We start from the raw sequence: 16,922 nt of genomic DNA on the forward strand, positions 1-16,922 counted from the left end.
TACTGGAAAAACCATACAGAACTATAAAGCTCTGTTGTAAAGTAAATATATAGACAAATATAGCATCGTGTATTATTGTGATGTTGGTAAGTAATTTTAATTCCCTTACAGAATTTGACAGAAAAATATACAAAAATATTATACATGTATGTTAAAGAATACACTATATAAAAAGGCCTAACTTGTAACATCAACAAAGCGCGTGTTGAGAAAGACAGTCAAATAAAAGACTGGAGTTTTATATGCTACTGGAGATAACATCAGATTAAAATAGATTGCTATAACTTTGAGATGTTTCATGTAATCTGTATAGTAATCACAAAGATAACACATGTAGAATATACACAAAAGAAAAAAATAAAAACATATTAGTACAAAAATTAATTAGTCAGAAAGGAAGATAGCAAGAAATAAAAGAAATAAAAAGATCTACAAAAGAAACACAAAACAATTAACAAAATGACAATAGTAACTCCTTAACTACAAATAATAACCTTATATGTAACAATGTTAAATTCTCCAATAACAGATACAAGTCATTGAAAAAATAAAAATATAAAATCAAATAAATTATGTTTATAAGAGGCTCACCTTTTATTTAAGGAGAAACATGGCCTGAAAGTGCTGGGATGGAAAATTATGTTCTATATGGTAACCAAATTCTGTTTATAAGAGTCTCACCTTTTATTTAAGGAAAAACATGGGCTGAAAGTGAAGGGATGGAAAATCATATTCTATATGGTAACCAAATCATCCTAAAAGCCAGAATAGAACAAAGTTGGTCACATTTACATTAGATGTTTAGACTTTAAGCAAAAAACTGTAATAAAGACAAACAAGGACATTATAGAATAAAAATAAATCTCCAAGAAGATATCATAATTAAAATATGCACGTGTATCAGCCACTATTCCAAACATAAAACACAAATTATGACAGAATTAAAGGAGAAATAGGCTGAGTAAAGTGACTCACGCCTGCTTGTGATTCCTGCATCTTGGTGGGGGCTGAGGCAGGAGGATGGCTGGAGCCCAGGAGTTGAGATTAACCTGAGCAAGATAGCAACACTTTGTCTCTATAAATATATGTATAGGGAGGAATGGACACCACCACCAAAATGATAGGAGACTTTAATAATGGAGAGGACAACCTGGCAGACCAACATGAAGACAGAGGATTGAGCAAGGAGTGATTAAACCAAATCTAACAGATATATGGAAACGGTGTTCTCAACAACAGAATGCACAGGCTTCTGGTGTGCACATGGAACATTCTTCAGACTGTATCACAAATTGGATCAGAAAGAAATCAATTCAAGAAAATTAAAATCATACAAAGTATCATTTGCAACTAAAATGGAATGGAACTAGAAATGAATACCAGAAGAAAAATTAAAAAATTTGCAAATACATAATAATCAAGTAACATGCTCCTAAACAACATTATGGGTTAAAGAAGAAATCACAGTGAAAATTTCAATGTAACTGGAGACAAAAAGCATAACAAAATTATTAAATGCATCTAAAGATTGTATTCAATTGTAGTAGTAAATGTGTACATTTAAAAAATCTGTCTCAATAAACTACTAAATTTAACCAAACATAAGTAAAGAATAAAAATTTCAACAGTTATAAATAAATATCAATTAAAAGCCATAGAAAAATCAATAAAGTTTGGTTTTATTGAAAAGGTTAAGAAAACTGACAGATTAAAAGAAAAAAATAAGATATCTCAAATAACTAAATTCAGAAATAAAAGAGGAGCTATTACTACTGATGCCACAAAAGTAGGAAAAGAAGAGATTATAAATGTTTAAGTCCAAGCACATACCAAAAAATGTGATAAGCTAAAAGAAATAGACAAATGTCTAGAAATATAGACTATACTAAAGATAAACCATAAAAAAATCTGAATAGGCATATAATAGTAACAACAACCTCCCCTCAAAAAGCCCAGGCCCAGATCACTTCATTAATTTTCTTTTTCAAAATGTTAAAGTAGAGTTAACACCAACTCTTCTAAAGCTACTTCAGAAAAATGAAAAAGAGAAAACAATTTCCAACTTATTTTATGAGCCCAGCATTAACACACCAAACCCCACAAAGACACTAAAAGGAAAATACAACTACAGACCAATTTTCCCGATGACTATTGATGTAAAAATTCTCCTTAGAACATTAGAACACCAAATTCAATAACATATTGCAAGGATTATACACTATGACAAAGGGGGAGTTATCTCCCCAATACAAGTATTGTTCAACACATGTAAATCAATCAATTTATTTTTTATTTTTTTATTATACTTTTAAGTTCTAGGGTACATGTGGACAACGTGCAGGTTTGTTACATAGGTTTACATGTGCCATGTTGGTTTACTGCGTCCATCAACTCGTCATTTACATTAGGTATTTCTCCTACTGCGATCTCGCCCCAGCCCCCCAACCCCCGACAGGCCCCGGTGTGTGACGTTCCGCGCTCTGTGTCCAAGTGTTCTCATTGGTCAATTTCCACCTATGAGTGAGAACATGCGGTGTTTGCTTTTCTGTCTTTGTGATAGTTTGCTGAGAATTATGGTCTCAAGCTTCATCCATTTCCCTGCAAAGGACATAAATTCATCTTTTTTTATGGCTCCATGGTATTCCATGGTGTATATGTGCCACATTTTCTGAATCCAGTCTATCATTGGTGGACATTTGGGTTGGTTCCAAGACTTTGCTATTGTAAATAGTGAATAGCGCTGCAATAAACATACGTGTGCATGTGTCTTTATAGTGGCATGATTTATAATCCTTTGGGTATATACCCAGTAACGGGATCACTGGGTCAAATGGTATTTCTAGTTCTAGATCCTAGAGCAATGGCCACTCTGTCTTCCAGAATGGTGGAACCAATTTACACTCCAACCAACAGTGTAAAAGCGTTCCTATTTTTCCACATCCTCTCCAGCATCTATTGTTTCCTGGCTTTCTAATAATTGCCATTCTAACTGGCGTGAGATGGTATCTCATTGTGGTTTTGATTTGCATTTCTCTGATGACTAGTGATGATGAGCATTTTTTCCTGTGTCCGTCGGCTGCATAAATGTCTTCTTTTGAGAAGTGTCTGTTCATATCCTTCACCCACTTTGTGATGGGGTTGTTTGATTTTTTCTCGTAAATTTGTTTAAGTTCTTTGTAGATTCTGGATATTAGTCCTTTGTCAGATGGGTAGATTGCAGACAATTTTCTCCCATTCTATAGGTTGCCAGTTCATGCTGATGGTAGTTTATTTTGCTCTGCAGAAGCTCTTTGGTTTAATTTAGATCTGATTTGTCTATTTTGGCTTTTGTTGCCATTGCTTTCTTGGTGTTTTATTCTTGAAGTCTTTGCCCATGCCTATGTCCTGAATGGTATTGCCTAGGTTTTCTTCTAGGGTTTTTATGGTTTTAAGTCTAACATTTAAGTCTTTAATCCATCTTGAATTAATTTGAGTATAATGTGTAAGGAAGTGATCCAGTCTCATTTTTCTAAATATGGCTAGCCAGTTTTCTCAGCACCATTTATTAAATCGGAAATCCTTTCCACATTGCTTGTTTTTGTTGAGTTTGTCAAAGATCAGATGGTTGTAGATGTGTGGTGTTATTTCTGAGGCCTCTGTTCTGTTCCACTAGTCTATATCTCTGTTTTGGTACAAGAACCATGCTGTTTTGGTTACTGTAGACTTGTAGAATAGTTTGAAGTCAGTTAGTGTGATGCCTCCAGCTTTGTTCTTTTGGCTTAGGATTGTCTTGGCACTATGGGCTCTTTGTTGGTTCCATATGAACTTTAAAGTAGTTTTTTCTAATTCTGTGAAGAAAGTCATTGGTAGCTTGATGGGGATGGCATTGAATCTATAAATTACTCAGGGCAGTATGACCATTTTCACAGTACTGATTCTTCCTGTCCATGAGCATGAAATGTTCTTCCATTTGGTTGTGTCTTCTTTTATTTCATTGAGCAGTGGTTTGTACTTTTACTTAAGGAGGTCCTTCACTTCCCTTGTAAATTGTATTCCTAGGTATTTTATTCTCTTTGTAGCAACTGTGAATGAGAATTCACTCATGACTTGGCTCTCTGCTTGTCTGTTATTGGTGTATAGAAATGCTGTGATTTTTGAACATTGATTTTGTATCCTGAGAATGTGCTAAAGTTGCTTATCAGCTTAAGGAGATTTACCGTTTAGATGATGAGGTTTCCTAAATATACGATCATGTCATTTGAAAACAGAGACAATTTGAATTGTCTTTCCCTAATTGGACAACCACTCTTTATTTCCCCTGACAGATTGCCTTGGACAGAACTTCCAACACAATGTTGAATACCAGAGGTGAGAGAAGGCATTCTTGTCTTGTGTACGTTTACAAAGGGAATGCTTCCGGGTTTTACCTAGACAGTATGATATAGACTATGGGTTTATCATAAACAGCTCTTATTATTTTGAGATACGTTTCATCAGTACCTAGTTTACTGACACTATTTAGCATGAAAGACTGTTGAATTTTATCCAAGGCCTATTCTGCATACACTGAGATACTCATGTGGTTTTTATCGCTGAATCTATTAAAGAGATGGAATACGTTCATTGATTTGTGTATGTAGAAACAGCCTTGCATGCCAGGAATGAAGCCGACTTGATCATGGTGCAATGCATATTGACTCTCCTTGCCAGTTTCCAAACCGGCCACACTGCAGACTCCCCATGTTGCGGGACACAGGAATCCATCGTCAGGCCATCACGCCGGGGATGCATCCTTTCCCTGGGGTCTCCCTCTGGTCTTCTGCGTGGGAATGAACGAGAGCCACACGCCTGTGCGTGTGTGAGAATGTCACGGCCACGGCGACACCCACAGGCATTGCCTCTTTCACGGAGAGAGGGCCTGGAAAACTCAAGACTCCCACGGAGGTTCAGTTCCACACTCCCCTCCACCCTTCCAGGCTGGATTCTCCCTGCTGAAGGCGCGTGGGAGCCCAGAGAGCGGGCTCCAGTTCCCGCGAGATTCCTGGGGAGGTCCGGAGAGCCAGCCCCCGAAACCCGCCCCCCTCACCCCTTCCCCCTCTCCCCCTTCCGCTTCGTCCCTCCCGCCCCCCCCCGCCCCCCCCGCCCCCACCACCAGCGTCACCACCACCACCACCACCACCACCGCCCCCCCTCCCCCCGGCCCCAGGGGGCCTCCACGCCCTGGGACCCTTCCTGAGGGCGGGCTGTCCCAGGGCTCACCGCCATTCATGAAGGGGTGGAGCCTGCCTGCCTGTGGGCCTTTATAAGAGCGGCTGGCTGGCTGTCCGGGGCGGCCTCCTGGCTGCACCTGCGCCCAGTGCACAGGCCGGCTGAGGTGCCCGGGAGCCCGCGGGCCTCTCTCTGCCCGTGTCCGTCCGTGAAATTCCGGCCGGGGCTCCCCGCGATGGCTCTCCCGACACCTTCGGACGGCACCCTCCCCGCGGGAGCCCGAGGACGAGGACGGCGAAGGAGACTCGTCTGGACCCCGAGCCAAAGCGAGGCCCTGCGAGCCTGCTTTGAGCGGAACCCGTACCCGGGCATCGCCACCAGAGAAGGGCTGGCCCAGGCCATCGGCGTTCCGGAGCCCAGGGTCCAGATTTGGTTTCAGAATGAGAGGTCACGCCAGCTGAGGCAGCACTGGCGGGAATCTCGGCCCTGGCCCGGGAGACGCGGCCCGCAAGAAGGCAGGCGAAAGCGGACCGCCGTCACCGGATCCCAGACCGCCCTGCTCCTCCGCGCCTTTGAGAAGGATCGCTTTCCAGGCATCGCCGCCAGGGAAGAACTGGCCAGAGAGACGGGCCTCCCGGAGTCCAGCATTCAGATCTGGTTTCAGAATCGATGGGCCAGGCACCCGGGACAGGGTGGCAGGGCGCCCGCGCACGCAGGCGGCCTGTGCAACGCGGCCCCCGGCGGGTGTCACCCTGCTCCCTCGTGGGTCGCCTTCGCCCACGCCGGGGCGTGGGGAACGGCGCTTCCTGCACCCCGCGTGCCCTGCGCGCCTGGGGCTCTCCCCCAGGGGGCTTTCGTGAGCCAGGGAGCGAGGGCCGTCCCCGTGCTCCAGCCCAGCCAGGCCGCGCCGGCAGGAGGGATCTCCCAAGCGGCCCCGGCACGCGCGGATTTTGCCTACGCTGCCCTGGCTCCCGCGGACGGGGCGCTCTCCCACCCTCAGGCTCCTCGGTGGCCTGCGCACCCGAGCAAAGGCCGGGAGGACCGGGACCCGCAGCGCGACGGCCTGCCGGGCCCTTGCGCGGTGGGACAGCCTGGGCCGGCTCAAGCGGGGCCACAGGGCCAAGGTGGGCTTGCGCCACCCGCGTCCCAGGGGAGCCCGTGGTGGGGCTGGGGCCAGGGTCCCCAGGTCGCCGGGGCGGCGTGGGAACCCCAAGCCGGGGCAGCCCCACCTCCCCAGCCCGCGCCCCCGGAGGCCTCCGCGCGGCAGGGGCAGGTGCAAGCCATCCGGGCGCCCCCCCAGGCGGGGCTCCTCCAGGAGCCGGGGCGCTCGTCTGCACTCCCCTCCGGCCTGCTGGATGAGCTCCTGGCGAGCCCGGAGTTTCTGCAGCGGGCGCAACCTTTCCTAGAAACGGAGGCCCCGGGGGAGCTGGAGGCCTCGGAAGAGGCCGCCTCGCTGGAACCACCCCTCAGCGAGGAAGAATACCGGGCTCTGCTGGAGGAGCTTTAAAAGGACGCGGGGCTGGGACGGGGTCGGGGCAGGGCGGTGGCCGGTGGCCTCTCTTTCGCGGGGAACACCTGGCTCGGCGTGGAGGGGCGTGTCTTCCCTCCGGGCCTACCCGCCTGGGATTCCTGCCTTCCAGGTCTAGGCCCGGTGAGAGACTCCACAGAGCGGAGAGCTGCCATTCTTTCCTGGGCATCCCGGGGATCCCAGCGCCGGCCCAGGTACCAGCAGGTGGGCCGTCTACTGCGCACGCGCGGGTTCGCGGGCAGCCGCCTAGGCTCTGGGAGCAGCCCGGGCAGAGCTCTCGTGCCTTTCCGCCACCCCACCCCGGCCTGACCAACCCCTCGCCACCCCCACCCCCCACCCCCGGAAAATGCGTCCTCCCCTGGGCTGGGTGGAGACCCCCGTCCCGCGAAACACCGGGCCCGCGCAGCGTCCGGGCCCGCCATCCCTCCGGCGGCGGCTCGCCTCCTCTGCGCCTCCGCTCCACCGTCGACCGCCCGCCCGCCCGCCCGCCCGCCCGTGCCCCTGCAGCCTCCCAGCTGCCACCGTGGAGCGCCTGGCGGCTGAACGCAGACCCCAGGCCCCGCGCACGCCGGCGATGCCGACCGTTCCAGGCGGGAGGGAAGGCGGGCAGAGATGGAGAGACGAACGGGAGACCCAGAGGGGCTGAAGGATGGGCGGAGGGAAGTTGGGAGGGAGGGAGGGAGGGAGGGAGGGAGAGAGAGAGAGGGAGGCAGTGAGGAAAGGAGGGAGAGACAGAGCGACGCAGGGACAGAGGGCGGGCGGGAGGGAGCCAGGGACAGAGGGAGGAAGGCAGAGAGAAAAAACGGTCTCCGGCCTCCGGGAGCAACGGGACCCCCGCGCTCCGGGAAAAGGGTAAGCGCCCGGCGCGGGCTGAGTGCTGGGCCCACGGCCGCCGCGTCGGGCCGGCGGGGCACCCATTCGCCCCGATTCCGTGGCCCAAGGAACGGACGGCTTCCTCAGAGACAAAAGACCGGGACCCGGGTTGCCGTCGGGTTTTCACCCGCGTGGTTCACAGACCGCACATCCCCCGGCTGAGCCTCGCAACGGAGCGCCAGGCCGACAGCCTCGACCACAGAGGAGCCACACTCAGGACGACTGAAGCGTGATTTGGGATTCCACGGTGCTGTGCCCTCTGCAAGGGGGCCTGTTGCTCACGTCTCTCCGGCCCCCGAAAGGCTGAGCATGTTCACTGTTTGCTTCCGGAGCTCTGCGGGCACCCACAGGCATCCAGGGAAGGGTGGAAGACCGGCATGGTGTCTCTTCGCTCTCCTTGCCAATTTCCAAACCGGCCACACTGCAGACTCCCCATGTTGTGGGACACAGGAATCCATCGTCAGGCCATCACGCCGGGGATGCATCCTTTCCCTGGGGTCTCGCTCTGGTCTTCTGCGTGGGAATGAACCAGAGCCACATGCCTGTGCGTGTGTGAGAATGTCACGGCCACGGCGACACCCTCAGGCAATGCCTCCACGGAGAGAGGGCCTGGAAAACTCAAGACTCCCACGGAGGTTCAGTTCCACACTCCCCTCCACCCTTCCAGGCTGGATTCTCCCTGCTGAAGGCGCGTGGGAGCCCAGAGAGCGGGCTCCAGTTCCCGCGGGATTCCTGGAGAGGTCCGGAGAGGCAGCCCCCGAAACCCGCTCCCCTCACCCGTTCCCCCCTCCCCCTTCCGCTTCGTCCCTCCCGCCCCCCCGCCCCCACCACCAGCGTCACCACCACCACCACCACCACCACCGCCCCCCCTCCCTCCGGCCCCAGGGGGCCTCCACGCCCTGGGACCCTTCCTGAGGGCGGGCTGTCCCAGGGCTCACCGCCATTCATGAAGGGGTAGAGCCTGCCTGCCTGTGGGCCTTTATAAGAGCGGCTGGCTGGCTGTCCGGGGCGGCCTCCTGGCTGCACCTGCGCCCAGTGCACAGGCCGGCTGAGGTGCCCGGGAGCCCGCGGGCCTCTCTCTGCCCGTGTCCGTCCGTGAAATTCCGGCCGGGGCTCCCCGCGATGGCTCTCCCGACACCTTCGGACGGCACCCTCCCCGCGGGAGCCCGAGGACGAGGACGGCGAAGGAGACTCGTCTGGACCCCGAGCCAAAGCGAGGCCCTGCGAGCCTGCTTTGAGCGGAACCCGTATCCGGGCATCGCCACCAGAGAAGGGCTGGCCCAGGCCATCGGCGTTCCGGAGCCCAGGGTCCAGATTTGGTTTCAGAATGAGAGGTCACGCCAGCTGAGGCAGCACTGGCGGGAATCTCGGCCCTGGCCCGGGAGACGCGGCCCGCAAGAAGGCAGGCGAAAGCGGACCGCCGTCACCGGATCCCAGACCGCCCTGCTCCTCCGCGCCTTTGAGAAGGATCGCTTTCCAGGCATCGCCGCCAGGGAAGAACTGGCCAGAGAGACGGGCCTCCCGGAGTCCAGCATTCAGATCTGGTTTCAGAATCGACGGGCCAGGCACCCGGGACAGGGTGGCAGGGCGCCCGCGCACGCAGGCGGCCTGTGCAACGCGGCCCCCGGCGGGTGTCACCCTGCTCCCTCGTGGGTCGCCTTCGCCCACGCCGGGGCGTGGGGAACGGCGCTTCCCGCACCCCGCGTGCCCTGCGCGCCTGGGGCTCTCCCCCAGGGAGCTTTCGTGAGCCAGGGAGCGAGGGCCGTCCCCGTGCTCCAGCCCAGCCAGGCCGCGCCGGCAGGAGGGATCTCCCAAGCGGCCCCGGCACGCGCGGATTTTGCCTACGCTGCCCTGGCTCCCGCGGACGGGGCGCTCTCCCACCCTCAGGCTCCTCGGTGGCCTGCGCACCCGAGCAAAGGCCGGGAGGACCGGGACCCGCAGCGCGACGGCCTGCCGGGCCCTTGCGCGGTGGGACAGCCTGGGCCGGCTCAAGCGGGGCCACAGGGCCAAGGTGGGCTTGCGCCACCCGCGTCCCAGGGGAGCCCGTGGTGGGGCTGGGGCCAGGGTCCCCAGGTCGCCGGGGCGGCGTGGGAACCCCAAGCCGGGGCAGTCCCACCTCTCCAGCCCGCGCCCCCGGAGGCCTCCGCGCGGCAGGGGCAGGTGCAAGCCATCCGGGCGCCCCCCCAGGCGGGGCTCCTCCAGGAGCCGGGGCGCTCGTCTGCACTCTCCTCAGGCCTGCTGGATGAGCTCCTGGTGAGCCCGGAGTTTCTGCAGCGGGCGCAACCTTTCCTAGAAACGGAGGCCCCGGGGAGCTGGAGGCCTCGGAAGAGGCCGCCTCTCTGGAACCACCCCTCAGCGAGGAAGAATACCGGGCTCTGCTGGAGGAGCTTTAAAAGGACGCGGGGCTGGGACGGGGTCGGGGCAGGGCGGTGGCCGGTGGCCTCTCTTTCGCGGGGAACACCTGGCTCGGCGTGGAGGGGCGTGTCTTCCCTCCGGGCCGACCCGCCTGGGATTCCTGTCTTCCAGGTCTAGGCCCGGTGAGAGACTCCACAGAGCGGAGAGGTGCTATTCTTTCCTGGGCATCCCGGGGATCCCAGCGCCGGCCCAGTTACCAGCAGGTGGGCCGTCTACTGCGCACGCGCGGGTTCGCGGGCAGCCGCCTAGGCTCTGGGAGCAGCCCGGGCAGAGCTCTCGTGCCTTTCCGCCACCCCACCCCGGCCTGACCAACCCCTCGCCACCCCCACCCCCCACCCCCGAAAATGCGTCCTCCCCTGGGCTGGGTGGAGACCCCCGTCCCGCGAAACACCGGGCCCGCGCAGCGTCCCGGCCCGCCATCCCTCCGGCGGCGGCTCGCCTCCTCTGCGCCTCCGCTCCACCGTCGCCCGCCCGTGCCCCTGCAGCCTCCCAGCTGCCACCGTGGAGCGCCTGGCGGCTGAACGCAGACCCCAGGCCCCGCCCACGCCGGCGTTGCCGACCGTTCCAGGCGGGAGGGAAGGCGGGCAGAGATGGAGAGACGAACGGGAGACCCAGAGGGGCCGAAGGATGGGCGGAGGGAAGTTGGGAGGGAGGGAGGGAGGGAGGGAGTGAGGGGGAGAGAGGGAGGCAGTGAGGAATGGAAGGAGAGACAGAGCGACGCAGGGACAGAGGGCGTGCGGGAGGGAGCCAGGGACAGAGGGAGGAAGGCAGAGAGAAAAAGCGGTCTCCGGCCTCCGGGAGCAACGGGACCCCCGCGCTCCGGGAAAAGGGTAAGCGCCCGGCGCGGGCTGAGGGCTGGGCCCACGGCCGCCGCGTCGGGCCGGCGGGGCACCCATTCGCCCCGATTCCGTGGCCCAAGGAACGGACGGCTTCCTCAGAGACAAAAGACCGGGACCCGGGTTGCCGTCGTGTTTTCACCCGCGTGGTTCACAGACCGCACATCCCCCGGCTCTTATGTCTACTATTAATTGTTTTATAAATTTGGGAGCTCCAGTTTTAGGTTCATGTGTGTTTAGGATTGTCATATTTTTCTGTTGGATGAGACCTTTACCATTGTGTACTGTCTCTTTTTGTGTCTTTTAGCTACTGTTGCTTTAAAGTTTGTTTTGTCTCATATAAGAACAGCTACCGCTGCTTGCTGTTGGTGTCCATTTGCATGAAATGCCTTTTTCTACCACTTTCCTTAAGTTTATGTAAGTTGTTATGTGTTAGGTGAGTCTCCTGAAGGCAGCAGATAGTTAGTTGGTGAGTTCTTATACATTCTGCCGTTCTGTATCTTGTAAGTGGAGCATGTAAGCCATTTACAACCAACATTAGTATTAAAAAGTGAGGTACCATTGCTTTTCTCATGCTCTTTGTTGCCTCTGTACTTTGTTTTTGTTTTTTGTTTTTGCTTTTTAACTTGTATTTTTATTTTATACGTCTTGTGTGATTTATGCTTTAATGAAGTTCTGTTTTGATGTGTTTCCAGGATTTGTTTCATGATTTAGAGCCCCTTTTAAGAGTTATTACAGTGCTGGTTTGGTAATGGCAAATTCTGTCAGCATTTGTTTGTCTGAAAATGACTGTATCTTTCCTTCATATGTGGGGTTTAGTTTTGCTGGATACAAAATTCTTGGCTGATAATTGTTTTGTTTGTGGAGGCTGAAGAAAGGACCCCAATCCCATCTAGCTTGTAAGGTTTCTGCTGCAAAATCTGCTGTTAGTTTGATAGGTTTTCCTTTTTAGGTTACCTAGTGCTTCTGTCTCACAGCTCTTAAGATTCTTTCCTTTGTCTTAACTTTGGAAAACCTAATGACAATGTGCCTAGGCTAAGATCTTTTTGTGATGAATTTCCCAGGTGTTATTTGTGCTTCTTGTATTTGGATGTCTAGGTCCCTCACAAGGCCATGGAAGATTTCCTTGATTATTCCCCCAAATATGTTTTCCTGGCTTTTAGAATTCACTTCTTCCTCAGGTAAACCAATTAGTCTTAGGTTTCATCGTTTAACAGAATGCCAGACACCTTGGAGGCTTTGCTCTTATTTTTTTATTCTTTTTTCTTTGTCTTTGTTGGATTGGGTTAAATCAAAGACCTTGTTTTTGAATTCTGAATTTCTTTCTTCTACTTGTTCAATTCTATTGCTGAGACTTTCCAAAGCATTTCACATTTCTAAAAGTGAGTCCAAAGTGTCCTGATTTTTTTTTATTTTTTTATTTAAGCTATCTATTTCCTTGAATGTTTCTCCCTTCACTGATTGTATCGTTTTTTGGATTTTCTTGCATTGGGCTTCACCTTTCTCTGACCCCTCCCTGATTAGCTTAATAACTAACCTGAATTCTTTTTCAGATAAATCAATGATTTCTTCTTTGTTTGGATCCATTGGTGATGAACTGGTGTGATTTTTTGGGGAGTGTTGAAGAGTCTTGTTTTGTCAGATTGCCAGGGTTGGTTTTCTGGTTCCTTCTCATTTTGGTAGACTCTGTCAGAGTAAAGGTCTAGGGCTGAAGACTGTTGTTCAGACTCTTTTGTCCCTCGGGGTGTTCCCTTGATGTAGTACTCTCCCCCTTTTCCTATGGGCATGACTTCCTGTGAGCCAAAGTGCCTTGATTGTTGTCTCTTGTCTGGGTCTAGCCACCCAGCAGGTCTGCCTGGCTTTGGGCTGGTACTAGGGGTTGTCTGCATAGAGCCCTGTGATGTGAACCATCTGTGGGTCTGTCAGCCATGGATGCCAGTGCCTGTTCCGATGGAGTGGGTTAAGGGTGTAATAGACTCTGTGAGGGTCCTTAGGTTTAGTGGTTTAATGCTCTATATTTGTGCTAGTTGGCCTCCTGCCAGGAGGTGGTGCTTTGCAGAAAGCATCAGCTGTAGTAGTGTGGAGGGACTGGCAGTGGGCAGGGCCCTAGGACTCCCAAGATTATATGTCCTTTGTCTTCCACTACTGACTTAAACATTTGTGACAATTTCAGTATCAGAAATTTATGTGTAATCGAATTTATTCTGGTAGCTTAAATTCTGGTAGCTTATTTTCTTATATGCTTCAATCTTTATAATTTAGTTCTCACATGAGGGAGGTCTAATATTGGAAATATTTTCAATCTGTACGTTTATGTATTTATTCTAGTTGTCCTGGCACAAGGTTATCAATGTTGCTGTGTGACCAGCCATTGGCTTTTCACATTTACAACTCCTCTGAATTTTTTCTTGCCTCGTTTCTGAAGCTGGGAAATTCTGATATTTTCTCCTCATCTCCATTGTACATTTTAGGGATTCTTGAAACTTTTGATGCACAAACATCCACACTTTCCACATAAGTAAAATATTTTACTTAGATATTTTCTAGCAGCCACTGAGTTCTCATGAGAAATCCTCAGCCTCTTTATTTGGAACACCCCCTCCCCAATATTCCATATGGTGTAGTTGTGTGTAGAATGTGATTACTTCATGAATATGTCAAAGTATGGATACATTTTGAACACATTTCTGAAGTTGTAATCCCTTTCTTGATGAATAGTTCCTGCACATGAGCAGAACTGATGTTTTCTCTGGAGAAGCAAGTTAGCACTGGTAGAATCTGTTCTGTAATCCCAGGTCCTTGGGCTCCAGTGTCAATGCTTTCTCCTTAGATCCTCCCTGACCCTGTAAATTTACCTCTGTCTCTATTTCTTAATCCAATAGCTGTTTCAATTTATCTTCAGTTACTTTGTATGTGGCCAGATATTATTTATGTGTTATATTCTAACTCACATTTTTCTGATGTAATTTCAGAGAGCCTAGAAAATATCAACTAGTGAATATCTACTTCCATGAAGTCCGTGACACATTTTTAGGTCTTAAACTTCAATATTTGAAACATTTGTCTCTGGAATTTGAAAATAATATGTATGCCTTGTTTACTGGATAAAAAGGCTAATCACTTGTTCATATGATTAGTAATCAAAGTTTCTAAAATTTATTTAATACTTGATGTTACTTTATATTTTATATAAATGTGTATTTCTATGGCAGTTTTAATGTCACCTAATATTATTTCCATTGTTGTAACTTTTATTTATATAAATCTTTGTGTTATACATTTTAATGTCATTGGTATTAAAACTATATGTGCAAATAGCTTGAAATAGCACCTAACATATCATTGATTCTATGTAAATGTTTGCCACTCTATTTCATCACATGTTAACCAATTCATACCATTCTTCATTTGCTAACATTTTGTTTGTACTCATTCAAATGTGTGTTGGTGTCCTGTCTACATATTAATAAAAGAGAGGATGTAGGCCCAGACTTCCATCTTGATTAAATACTAAGACAAATGGCACATTTTCCTAGTTCTATTTATATACAACATTACATTTGTCTCACACTATAAATATGAGTATTCAGTTAAGTACAGAAAAAAAATAATCTTAACCTTCCTACAACAGATGTTGGGATATTCACGGATTGTCCACAACTTCCTTCTCCCAACATTACTTTTATTCTTATGACTCAACTGCCATGAAAGCCTAGAAGCATGAAATACTACAAATTAGAAACAAATTCCCTGCTATACACAAATTGTAAAAGTAAACCAAGAAGAAAGAGAATATATGCATACTCATACAGCAAGAAAATAGATTAGACTAATGAGAACTCTTCATCAGTCTACCCCAGGCTCAGATAGCTTCACTAGTGAATTCTATTAAACACTTAATGAATAACCAATCCTTCACAAACACTTGCAAAGCAGAGAAGCAGGAAAACATGTATTCATTTTTGAGGCCAGTCGTACCCAGATAACAAATCAGACAAAAGCATCACAAGAAAATAAATGTGCAGACTATTATCCCTCATGGAGGAAGGCAGAAATCTCCAAAAACTCTAGCAAACTGGATGAAGCAACACATAAAAATGTTATACAAGCCTGGCATGGCGGTGCACAACTGTAGTCCCAGCTACTTAGGAGGCTGTGGTGGCAGGATCACTTGAGCCCAGGAGTTTGAGGTTATAGTGAGCTGTGACTGTGCCACTCCACCCCAACCTGGGTGACAGAGTGAGGCCTCACCTCTAATAAAAATTAAAGAAAATTAGAAAAAATTAGACAATATAACCAAGTGGAATTATCCCACAAATACAAATTTAAAAATCAATCAGTGTAATACACCGTATTAATAGAATAAAGGAAAAGACCATGATGATTTCAATGGACGTCTGACAATGTGTGACACTCATTCCTGATGAATCTTCCGGAAATCTAGCAATAGAAATAACTTCCTGAACCTCCTAAATGACAACCATGAAAATTTAATAAATTCCACTAAGGTACATTGAAAGGGCTATTGATACTTCCAACTTTATGGTGTTAAAAATTAACAATTAAATGAGAACTAATAACAATCTATCCATCTGGAAAACATTAAACACCTTTCTAACAATATTTCTTTTGATATGATAAAGGTAAAAATCCAAATTTAATAAGAGGCGTGCTTTTGAGAAGACTGAAATTTGGTGTTCCTAATTTTTCTGACTTATTACCAATTAGAATCTAATTATCAATAATGCCAAGAAGACACGAGTACTCTCAAATGACATTAAAATGTGTAACACAAAGATTTATAGTTAGGCATAATGTATAACACAAAGATTCATTGTTTGGCATAACAGCATTTCATATTTGAATCATTTAATAACATTGTCACCATTGCATATTCTCCTGGAAATAACACATAATACAGACTTCAAAAAACCAGAGCTTTTGCTGGGGATATGTGCTCCTTCCAAAGGCAATTGATTGTGTGCAATATTCTGAGAATTAATTCACCCAAAGGTAAAGTGTGGCTATCTGGGCTTCTGGGAATATCCTGAAAATCCACATATTCTAAAAGTCTTTTCCACTACAAACCACCAAAAATGCTGGACAACAGAATATGTGCTCAAATGCCCAAATTATACTTTGGGGCTTTCGTACACAGTTTTTGCACAGAAATATTTAAGTGAATATAAATTAATTGAAATGTTTTCCAGGTGGGTATTGAGGGAGAAACAGAAAAATCCAAGACAATCCCCTGTGGAAGAATATTATCCAACCCAAAACTCAACAGAACTCAAAGCGCTGAACAGCTCATCAATGAAGACCTGTCAAATATAATCACACTATCTAATAGTTTTAAATATGCAAAATAAAGAGCACCAAAGTCAATGTCATTCAGAAATAACAACAGCAAAACCAGAGCACCCCGATGCAATTAGGCCTCAAGGAATTCCAAAGTAGTGTATTAGGTGTAGAAAATATATATGTAATTAGAAATGTTTACAGAAATTAGAGAGATGGTTTAAAAAAAAATTTGGCTTCTAAAACAGTTAACAATTCCAGTAAAGAAGAAAAGAGAAATTCAGTGTTTGATATACATACATAAAAATAAATTTCAGGGAAATGAAAAGTCTGTGTGATGACCGAATCCAAATCATATAAAAGATAGAAATCTCAATATTTGTTTTTACAAATTTTAAGGAAAAAACAACCCTGAAAGCATAAAATGCAGAAAATAATGTTAATAAGTCTTGAGTTTTCAAGTCCCTCTCACTGACTTTGGCACTTTGAGAACAGCTAGCACAGGCGCAGGATCACCTAATAGGCATTTCTGCTAAGGAGACCAAACTCATGAAAATGGAGCAGAAAGCTATGCGAACAAGATGGATGGATGCTCCTCTCCCAGAGATCAGCAGGTGCAGGTGTAGAGTCAGTGGACCAGGCAGGGGCTGTGAGCACCAACCTGGGAGGGGTGGTTAGACCTCCATTGGACCCTCCTGTCCACAGGTTTAAAAATAGGCACATAGACCAATGGAACAGAGGAGAGAACCCAGAAATTAACCCAAATACTTACAGCCAACTGATCT

Source organism: Pongo pygmaeus, chromosome 2, assembly GCF_028885625.2.
Source record: "Pongo pygmaeus isolate AG05252 chromosome 2, NHGRI_mPonPyg2-v2.0_pri, whole genome shotgun sequence".
Taxonomy (NCBI): domain Eukaryota; kingdom Metazoa; phylum Chordata; class Mammalia; order Primates; family Hominidae; genus Pongo; species Pongo pygmaeus.